We start from the raw sequence: 11,925 nt of genomic DNA on the forward strand, positions 1-11,925 counted from the left end.
CAAATCATTACCTTAGGGGAAGCAAACCAGAATGGTGCTTGAGTCTATATTAGAAGTAAAGAATCTTTCAATCCCTCAAGGGTACTCCTAGACCCATGAGAAGATATAGTAATCATACTTTATTTATCAGTGTGAACGTGAGTTAGGACAAGTACTTCAGAACAAATGTTAGTTATATACATGCTACCTCTCTCCCAATATTGTGCCCCTTGAGGGCAAGAAAACTGTTTCATTTTTGTCTTTATATCCTTGTCACTTAGCAAAGTTCTTGGAATAGAGTAGATTCTTAGTAAATATATGTTAATGGATTGATTGATCCAAAAGTGCAAGGGATAATCTTGGGAGGGAACCTCCTTGGAGGTCTTCAAGAAGAGGATGTTTGTTGGGTAGATTGTAGAGGAGATTCTTATTCAGCTATTGGACAAAATGGCATCTGAAGTCCCTTTCAAGTTCAAAATTTTCTGATTGCAAGAGATAAGTCATTGGTCCAGTCCTGCCAACCTCTGCCAATCATTGTTTGATCTGGTTAGGTCTCTAAGGTATAGGCATATATTTCTAGGCATAGCTTTCCACAAAATCTTCTTGGTATCTTTACCAGAGTACTTGGGAATTTCTCCCCAGATCCATTAAATAGTTGACTCTATCAGCAGTCTTTGTTCTTATACCAAGCCACTAGAAAACTAGAAGTTTCTCTTTTTAAAGTGTTTTCACTTTGTTGTAGAAGTATAGTGGCCATGGTGTAGTGGGCACCTCTAGACATCTTGATCACAACCTTCTGTTGTTGGAAGTTTGGAATGCTGTCCTAGTCTAATCCAATCACTCTCACTGATTCTTTGTTAGCCATGTTGACCAATGCCATAAAAAAGGGATGCTGAATTCCAGAACATCCCTTCCCTAAAGGGCCTATATTTTCGTGGTTCAGGGTCTGCCAGGTCATGCCAGTTGTTCCCCAATTTACTCCCTTTAGGAACCAAAAGCACATGAATAACTGACTAGGACTGTTTGAGATGTGTGACCAGAAGGAAGGGTACTTTCTGTCCTTGAATAAAGACTATTCTAAGAATATCCTTAGAAAGGAGAGTCCTCAGAACCACTTCTCCCAGGTATGTGGTTATCATCTTTTGGAACTGAGTCTCTGATGATAAAATGAATTATCCAAACTCATTTGACTAAGAAGCACCAGAACTGAGATTTGAACCCAGGTCTCCTGACTTGATGTTTGACATTCTTTCCATTATACTGGGGTACTTCCTTTCAAACATTCCAACACCCTGAGAGCGTTGATCTCCCTTTCACAGATATAGGTGCAAGTGTGCACAGACTTCTCTCATGTTCTTTAGTTAGTTCTATGAAGCTACGGTTTCTTTTACTATTTTTTTCTTGGGAGTTATTAATTATCCACCAATGTCCACCAGCATCTATCCTTCAGCCTTAGAATTCTACTTTCTCGGCACAAAATATTTTAACCTAAATCTAATTTAAACTGATAACCTCTTGGACCACCTGTCTCAGCCTGATATTACAGAGGTGACAGTAGCTATTGTGTGATATCAGGAGCTAAATCCCAGTACTGATAAAAATCAGCAATCTCAATGTCTGTTATTTAAAATATGTAATGTACAGATCATAGATTTAGAGCTGAAAGGAAACAGAAGTAATCAAGTCTTATGAATTAATTTCAAAATGAGAAAACTAAGGCCTAGAAAGGTTGCATAATTTGCCCAGGGTCATATAGCTACTGTGTCTGAAGCAGGATTTGAACCCAGATTTTCTTGACTCCAAATTCAGTGCTGCTCTGTTTACTAACCCATGGTGCCTCAGATTTCCTAATTTGGCATTTGGGGGCCCTAAGTAAGTATTTAAAGTATCTTACTTTACAAATCTTGTCAAGATGATCTTAAACTTGATCTGTTTGCACTTTTATTAATGTATGGGCCTATTTAAAATATCCTGGTTTCAGATGAACTGATGCTACCTTATTCTTGTGATGTTTTATTTTTCTCCCTTCTATTCCTTATTAATGGGTCTAGGTGTTACAGGGAGTAGAGTGCTGGGCCTAGAGTGAAGAAGAATCATCTTCCTCAATTCAAATCTGGCCTTGAACATGTATTAGCTGTGTGACACTAAGCAAGTCGCAGAACCCAGTTTGCCTCAGTTTCCTCATTTGTAAAATGATCTGGAGAAGGAAATGGCATGCCACTCCAGTTTCTTTGCCAAGAAAACCTCAAATGAAGTCATGAAGACTCAGACAAAACTGAAAAAAATGGCTGAACAACAATAGATTCCTCATTAATAGCGTCCTTAAGCTTTGTTCTATGAAGTACATTGTTTGAAAAATAAGGCGAAGAACATGCAGTTTCCATTTGGGTAAAAGTTTACTACACACTAGATACTACATCACAGGAAAGATTTAGTATGTCCACCCTGAAAATAATCGGAGATGTCCTAAATATTGAAGTAAGTACTGTAGCAACAACGCTACAAGAATTTAGGGTTCAAAGAGAAGCGCACAAATAAGTTATTTTTAAAAATTTCATATTTGACTAAATTTCTGCTATTGTAGCAGACCTCACTTTTGCTGGGCTTCTTTACCAGTGTTCTTCTGGGATTGTAGTCGCTGCCACAGAAATATTAAAAAGGCCCATATGTTCATTGCCATCCAGGTTGCAACAGTTTCAAAATATTTCCCGCTGACTACTGCTTATTCCACATCAAAAAGAAAACAGCCCACTTTGTAGTTATTTCCCCCTGGAAACCTTGGTAATTTAATTAGAAGCTGCTCTTGAAGCTCTAAGCATTCCATTTTTCATAAAGACAATTTTGAAAATGAACACCAAAGGACCAGGGAAGGGGAGGGAAGACAGCCAATTTATTTTTAGCAGAAAATTTCTGGGAATATATCAAAATTTGGACTGGCTAATTTGATTTGTATCAATAACTTTGCAAGTTTTGAATAACAAATTGTCATCAACGACAGCATGGCTTCAAATTATATGACAGGCTATTAGGTAGCTTGAGATCGCCAGTCCATACTAGACCCTTCCCTTATCTTTCTTTTTTTATTTAAAAATAAAAATTTTATTGATATTTTTTTTCTTACATCACCATAGTATCCCATGTATCACTCCACCTTCCATTCCCCAAGAACCATTCCATATGACAAATAGTATTTTTTGGAGAAAAAATCAGTACAACTGATTGATACATTGAAAAAGTGTGAAAACACTTGTCATGTGTAATATCTGTGACTCTCCCACCTCTATGAAGGCGAAGAATGGGAGTGTCTTCTCATATCTCTTCATTTGAATCCTGCTTGATCTTTATAATTTTGTTACATTTACTTTTGATTTGGGGGATATCACTATTCTTTCAATTTACATTGTCATAGTGGGCATATTGCCTTCTTGCTTACTTTCCTCTGCATCAGTTCATACAGATATTTCTGTGACTCTCTATATTCATCACATACATCATTTCTCATGACTTCAAACCTTTTTCCTCCTCCCCCACTCTCCCTTATTCTAAGCAAGATGTACTGCCCTTTTCTTATATGGATATTTCATTTCCCAAAAGAGGCAGAAAAAGGACATTTGTGTGAGAAATGCATCCTTTCATCCCTTGAGAAAATTTTGAGGACCTGAGAGAGAAAAAACCACTTACATAAACAAGCAGAGAAGACCTTTGAAAGCACAGCAGAGGCAGAAGCATTTACTAATGTAAAGATGGCTGAAATGCATTGTTTCACAGCAACTACTTTGAACATGACTGTTTTTAGGACTCTCAAATTTATTGAAAGGAAACTGCATTAATGAATTATTTGGGGGATTTGGGGCTATTGTATACTAGCTATATCATATCTGAAAGAAATGTGGATATTAGATTTCTCGTCATAAGGTAGAAGTGAATCACTCACATTGGGAGGCACTGCTTTGAAGCATGAAAGTAGAAACTAACTGTGAGGACTAGAAGCCAACTGGAGTGTAGAAACTAACTGAGAAGATGAGACAAGAGAAGCCACAGCCAGAAGAGAGAAGCACAGAAAACAGAGTAAGAAAAACTGAGACCAAGATAGAGGAAGAAAAAACAGGTGGACTGAAAATAAACACCTTAGCCTATACTACCTCCCTTTTCCTCCCCTCCCTCCCAACCTTCCTTTCTCCTTTTGAGTTGAAAGTGGGAAGGACAGACTTTGCTTCTGGGAGCTAATCAGAGAATAATTTTAATTCTGGGAAATAATTGGAGGTAAGGAAAATCCTTTAAGTGAAGAGAAGAGCTGGTTTCATTGTTTGTCTTGATTCTTAGTGTCATAGACTGCTGGAGAGCTGACTGAAGACAGGCTCTATAACTGCTCAGGGATTAATTTGATTGGAAGCCAGAGTCTTCTGCAGTTTGAAGATCTGTCTAGGGTGCTTGTCTGCCTTGCTCCTTAATACCATCTATAGCTTGATAGAGGCAAATTCCCTTAGAGGCTTGACTGTTTTGTCCTTTATTGTCCCTTTGTCTAGATGGGGAGAAAGTCCTTAGAGTCCAGAAAGCAGACCTGCATGGCTCCACAAATATCAAACTCAAGGCAAATTCTTGTCACACAGCTGTTTACTAAACAAAAAATGTAAATTCGTGACTTAAGGACCATGAGTGGCTGGCAAAACTCATAAGTGCCACTTGGAACCCAGATTCAAATGTAATTGGGAAATGTTTAACAAAATAAATAAAAACACAATACAATATAGATAATGTTGATGTGTGGTTTTCTAAATCAAAATGTAGCTTGCAGGGATATCTGATTCTATGTGAGTCTGACACTACTGTGGAAGATCTTAATGCTGCTTCTGCATCCCAGGAGTATCAGGTAAGTGGCTTTATCTAGTAGAAGAGTGGAGAGGCCAAAAAAGGAGTGGTCCCATCTAGCCCATGATATGTTGTACAGATGGTTCCCTTAAGAACTTGAGGTCCAGAGGTATGAACTGCCCTGGGTACTTGAGTTTTACTACTCAGTGTCTGTACAGTTATGTCCATTTTCTTCCCATGATTACTATATGTTTTGGTGAGAGAGTGTAACCCAGATTTATAGAGTGGACTATTGTTACTGCTTTTGTCTTCTAGTCCATAAATGTTATGTTATAATTATTCTTGCTTTTGTCTTCCCATTTAGTAAATACTTCATGTTTAATAGTCAAGAATGCCTTTGTGACTGATTTGTGTGAAAGGAAAGCACACCATTGGAGGCCCAGGAAGTATATTGGGAAATAGTAGGAATGTATCTCCACCCCCCTCTTACCCATCCTCCCCCCAACTCCCAAGGCTACCCCTAGAGAACCCTGATCATGAGTTGTAGACTCACATTATGGCCATGGCTCCTTCCCTTCTGAGACTCCACTGACCTAGAAGCAAAAGTTTGGTGAGAGAGACAACAGAGAGAAAGGAGGGGTGGAGAGGAGAGAGAAAGAGGGTAAGGGAGAGGGAGAGAGAGAGGGAAGAGAGAGAGGCAGAGACAGAGACAGAAATAGACAGAGAGACAGAGAAGAGCTGTTTGTATAGTACACACGTGTTGTTTTTGCACTACACTTTTGAGGCTGGTCCAAGATTTGTTAGGTGGGGGTGGGGTTCTCTTTGCATCGAAGAGATTTCTCCATCCTGGAGAGATTTTCCACCTGGAATGAATTGGATATGCTGGCATCACAGTGATCTCTTGGAGGAAAAGAATTGTTTTAAAATTTTCTTTTAAAACAAAATTTTCCCATGTGTTTTCCTTTATAAAAGAGATCAACTTCTGTGATAAAATATTGATTGAATTTTTTCAGTATTTAATATCTGTACCTAAATATGGAGACAAATAGGAACAATATAGATATCTTATTCCCAGAACAACAGGTTTTAGAAAGGCAGAGAAAGCCACACAGAAAACTTTTTTTTTAGTTAAGGGATTAACATATAGCTTAAAAGACTGAGCTTATTTTTTAAGATACTATTGAAAATATATGGAAATATTAAATTCTAGGAGATATGAGAATGAAGATAAAATCTTGCCTGTTTTCTGTTAATTACTTAAGGATGTGAATCCTTCTAAGATTCCTAGTAGACTGAGGATTTTAGAAAGTAATTAGAACCTGATTTTAAATTCTATCACAGACTATGAGAGCATAATTAATAGTTAAAATATTAGTTAACGAGGGAACATCTAGAAACAAATTACTAGAATAAACAGAATAAAAAGCCATCTGAAATGGTAGAAATATCTACATATTAAATGACAGAAATATCAACACACTTTAATTGGCTTCACCACGTTATAGCATGCAACATTACATGGTAAACACTAGATTCTAGATTAAAATATTTTTTTCAGAGAAAGATCGATATCCCTTTAGGGAAGAAACAGGGGATTTTAGGTCAGAAATATCACCAAAGCCTTATAACAATGGTAGGTACCCAAAATAGAAATATATGTTTATGTGTATGTGTTACGTATATATATATATATATATATATGTATATACTTAGAAACTCTAAGTCATAGCACTTAAAATCATGTTAAGCATAAAGTCTTCAAAATCTGAAATCATCTGGCAAGAATGATTAGAGCTAGCATTTAATATATAGATCTCACCTCAGACACTTGACAGTCACTAGCTGTGTGACCTTGGGCAAGTCACTTAATCCCAATTGCCTCATTCTGGGTCATCTCCAGTCATCCTGATGAACATCTGGTCACTGGATTCAGATGGCTCTGGAGGAGAAGAGAGGCTGGTGACCTGCACAGCCCTCCTCACTCAAAACAAAGTCAAGTACAAGTCATGTCATCATTTCTCTGATGGCATGGTCTTCTTCAGCAATGAAGGATAAGTACATAATATATAGATGCACAGGTATGACCTCTGGTAGCAGAACCACAATGCAGTTAAGGGAATCAGAGAAGATACTACCAGAATCAGAATTATTCATCCTGAAGGGCATTTCTTTAGGCTTTCTCTTAAAGACCTCTAGAAAGATTGGAAGCATCATCTCCTGAGGCATCCCGTTTTTCAATAGACATAACTTTTAGTATAGGATCCACTCTGGGTCATTCCCCCAATTCACATTTGCATGATAAAGCTGCTACTCCCATAGGTCCTAAGATACTTTGTGGGTCTGGGTTACTACTACTACTACTTCTCCAACTGGAAAGAGGAGGTTTAAACATAGTATCATGATAGACAGGCATACGGTAGGCAACACATGGCCAAGGCAATTCACAACTCCTATATTCCAAGGTCTCAATGCCCTTTTTTCTTCTATGGAGTCCTCATAGTACTACAACAGGGCCCTGATTTTTTCCTTTCCAAAGGAGTCCTCATACTAATCTCCCGTAGCCTGAGTCTCTTCTGGGCAGGTCTGTTCCTCTCCACAACTTAACTCTTGATTGCCAGGGACAGCTCTTCTGAGTCAATAGCTAACACCTTTTTCTGATGCCAGAGCTCATACCTACTTATAACTACTTTGTGTATGCATCCTTGCTACTTCAAATATGCTTCAAAATGACCCTGGAACTGCTGTATAGGATGTTTCCTTATGAATGGGTAGCTCCAATACCAGACACCTAGGCTGATGAGAGGGAATAGATAAATTTGCCCCTTGTTCTGAAGGTGATTCTCTTGCAGGGGCCTGGTTGTTTTCTCTATTGCTGGCTCTAAGTCTGCGCTGCTTCAAACTGCTGGCAGGCTTAGTCAGCCAAAAGTCTCCAAGAGGCAAATTTTCACTTGTTCTATAGCCAACTTCCCTTTAATTCCATCACAGAAAGATATTCACACTTTGTAAAGTGATCCTTGGGTGTTAACACCTTGTTAACACATTTGTGGTTATATCCTGTGAATTCACCAACTGAGTTGAGGGGAGAGAGGAAACAAATCCCCCTCACCCTTTACATTAAGAAGTTTTTCTTTACATCAAGCCTCTCTGCAATTTCCATCATAACTCCCGATTCTCACCTGTAAAGCCAAATAGAATGAGTCACATGACAGTCCTTGAATTACTTGAAAGGAATTCTGCCCATGGCTTTTTATTCTCTTCTCTAAGAAGAACCTATGAATTCAATTTTCATTTAACTGCAACTTCTTTATGAATTTTCCTTCCATTTTACAGCCAATATGTCAATAGCAATTTGGCTCAGTGCTTTTATTTGTGTATTAACTTTGTTTTTTGGATAAAGATTACATTCAGAGTAGCAAGAGTTAAATTGTTTGTTAAATTGTTGTTCAGGCTTCTCTTAAAGGTAAAAGATATCTAAGAATTATGTGATTCTTGGTGTTCGCTCTACCTCTCTGTGGCATTCTGTGAGTATAGAGATGCAATAATTCAGAGATCTGGAAAGACTTTCAGGAGGAGAAGGTGCCACAGGAGCTGAGCACTGAATGAAGATTATGAGAGAAAGAGGTGAAGAGGGTATGCATTCTAGTCATTAGCATAGCTAGAGTGCCTGCCCAGCAGTCTGTGCAAATGCATGGAAGGAGAAGATGCAAAATGTTGACTTAAGTAGGTCATTTGGCTGTGAAGAGGAATATGTGAAATAAAACCTGGAAAGGTAGGCAGGAGCCAGATTGGGAAGAGCTTTAAAAGACAAGCTGAAGAATTTATAGTTTATCCTAGAGACTAGGGAACCATCTCTCATTTGTCCTATGAGTCATCTCAAATTTTAATTCTTCAGAGATTATGCTAGGATTCATAGTTATAGTACCACTGGATTAGGTGGGACATACAAGACACACAGAGAGTATTGCTTCCTTATCCCTCCCCTTCTTTCTCCTGATCTCCTCTTTTCTCTTCTCTTCCGCTCTCCTCCCCTACTTTTGTGAGCAAAAGAAGGACTGGAATGAGGAGATACCAGAAGGGTATTGCAATAGACCAGGGACACATTGAGTTTCAGATGCCTGCAGGACATCCAGGTGGAGATGTACAGGAAACAGATTATCGTAGGCCTGAAGCTCAGGAGAAGAATGAGATCTACATATGTGGATTTGGGAATTATCTTTGTAGAAATGATCACTACTCCCAAGGTAGCTAGGAAGGTCTTGGTCCTTTACGTCTTAGACAAAAAATATAAAAAATATACCAACTATGCCGAGTGATATCTTTTTACCTTTAAGAGAAGCCTGAACAACATACAGCCTGAGAGCAGCTTGTGGCCAGCAAAGGATTTCTGGTGGTCCATGAAAAATGTAGGGTTGCCACAGCATACGCTCTAGTTTATCATGTGACCCAAGGCAACCAACCACCATCAGTCTTTCTCTAGTCTAACCTACCTGCTACAGGAAGAAGTTAACAAGTTGTGCAGGTCTGTTTTAAGGAGTGGACCATTTGGATAAACTCTACAAAGCAAACATTGTCCAATAATCAACTACAGTTACCCCTTCCACATCATGACTTTCCCCATTGTGGTTCTGATAAATTGAGGGTTGGCATAAAAAATTAAATGGGAATTTCTTGGGAGTTTTGCAGAAGCAGATGATACACTAAGGCCAAATGAAGACACAGAGCCTACAAACCATAAAGTGCTGTAAATATCCCATAAAAAAAGGAAAAAAATTCAGACTTCTTCTCTGGTATGAATGGAAGGCCAAAAAATTTTACATGGATTTTCCAGGTTGTGGGGGAAAGTGGAGTATGGTGCCCCTAACCCCACCCCATTATGCGGAAAGAATAACTGTATACAAGTCCCTGTTTGGAGAACCATTTCTAAGTATTGCCTGATAAACAAAGAATCACTGGAAACACAAACACAAACTAGTCTAGGCCTAAGAAATCAAAGAAGGTGGATTTTAAAGGAAGCCAGTCACTGAATGGATGAATATTTAAAGTGTTTATTAAGAGTTTACTATGTGCCAGATATTGTGCTAACACCGGAAATACAAATTTAAAAACAAAGACAGTCCCTATTCTCAAGGAGCTTACAGTCTAATGAGGAAGGGCAAGAGAGAGTTAAGAGATGAGCCAGGTAAGGAAGGAGTGAGCATGGTTGGAGTGAGTATTTTCTAAAATGAAGGTGAGGGACTCACCAATTAGAGGAAGAGGCCACAGGGGTGGAGACAAAGATATGAAAAGGTTGCCGTGGTGTGGGTGGAAAAGTAGCTCATGAGTCAAAATCCGGATAATGAAATTTAGGCCTAAAAAAGAAAAGTGAGTCCACTGAGAGAGGAAATGAAACCTTCATTTCACATTCCCCGCTTATTTGGGAGCATTGTTATCACAGCAACATTAACAGCAGCTTCAAAAAGTATAGACTTTTTTTTAACATCAGTTAGATAGATATTTATTTCTCCAGTGAGCAAAAGACCAGATGACTCAGAAACATCAGCAAAGTAGCAAATAGAATTTATGTAAAATCTTCCAACAATACAATGTGATATTTGTGGCAGATATTTTAAAATTCAAATTGATCTATTTCCATTTCCAAAGTAGCCTTCATCCCTAAATTCCACCTTGTTATTTGAGGGCATGAGTTGTCTATGTTAAAAAGGTATCTATGCTCAAATGGGAGACATCCCTGGAATCCAACTTAAGCAAGAAATAATTTTGGTGCCCCTTTAGAATATTGTTTTAATTTTTTAAAAGTCCTCGGTTATCACTACAGTACTTTGAAAATACTTGTTTTCCTCAAGAAAATCTAATTCAACAAATATTTATTGAGTACCCATCATGTACAAGACATATTGCTAAGCTGTATCACTTCTGTATTTTAATTCCAAGAAACTTGGCTCAAGTTTTTTTCAATGAAAGAAAATAAAAAATGTTTTGTGTTCGCTGGTCTGGCGAACTCAGAAGTTGGTCTTCATAATTCAATAGAAAAGTTATTCCTTTTATAGAAGACTTTTGCTGTTAACACTTACAGGTTTGTTAGGTAGTCTCCAAACTAGTTTTTGATCATGCATTCTTAGCAACAAAAAAATTTTAAGCAAGCACCTCGAACATATATAAAATATACATTACATATATACCACATGTATTACTAAACTAAAAATTATGTTCACTATGAAACTTACACAAAATAGTAATTTAAAAGGAGATAATGATGAAGCAATATTCATAGATCAAACCCTTTTTGCTCTCACTGAAATATTACCATTGATATTTTAGTGATAGCAATAATTTCCTACTACTTGATTATTTTTTAATATTTTGGTTCAATTAAAGCACTAACAATATGAGAAATACCTGTCAGAATAACCCTGAGATTCCTTTTCACTACCGATATATTGGTGAAGATGGCAAAAAATGGAAATAGCTAGTGTTGGAGTGGTTGTGGGAAGATAAGAACACTAATGAATTGTTAGTGGAGTTGCAAATCACGACAAACATTTTGAAAAGGAAATTGGAATTAAGCAAATAAAGTGAATAAAAGTCTGTTAATTTTTGACCTAGAGATTCCAGTATTAGACTTATACCCTAAAGAGATCATTGATACAAAGAAAGTCCCCATATATACCAGAAAATGAATTTGCTGTTGTCGTTGTTCAGTCATTTCAGTCATGTCTGACTTTTCTTGATCCCATTTGGGGTTTTTTTGGCAAAGATACTAGGGTGGTTTGCCAGTTCCTTCTCTGAGGAAATGAATAGTCACATGTTTTTCGTGGTAGCAAAGAACTGGAAACAAAGTAGATGCCGTTTATTGGATAAACAAATAGTGGTAACAAAGATAATGGAATATCACTGTGCTATCAGAAATAATGAGCAAGATGACTATGGTTAAGCATGGAAAAACTGAATAATCTCATTCGGAGAGAAATAAGAAAAGTCAAGAAAACAATATACGTAATGAATACAACAATGTAAAATTTTTTTTAAATGACCACAAAATAATCCAAAGTGAATGTTGAGAAATTGGAAATAACATGCATGACTCCAAACAAAACATATGAGAAGATTCCCCCACAAAATTACATTGCCGATACAAGA

The sequence above is a fragment of the Notamacropus eugenii genome, chromosome 4 (assembly GCF_028372415.1).
Source record: "Notamacropus eugenii isolate mMacEug1 chromosome 4, mMacEug1.pri_v2, whole genome shotgun sequence".
NCBI lineage: Eukaryota > Metazoa > Chordata > Mammalia > Diprotodontia > Macropodidae > Notamacropus > Notamacropus eugenii.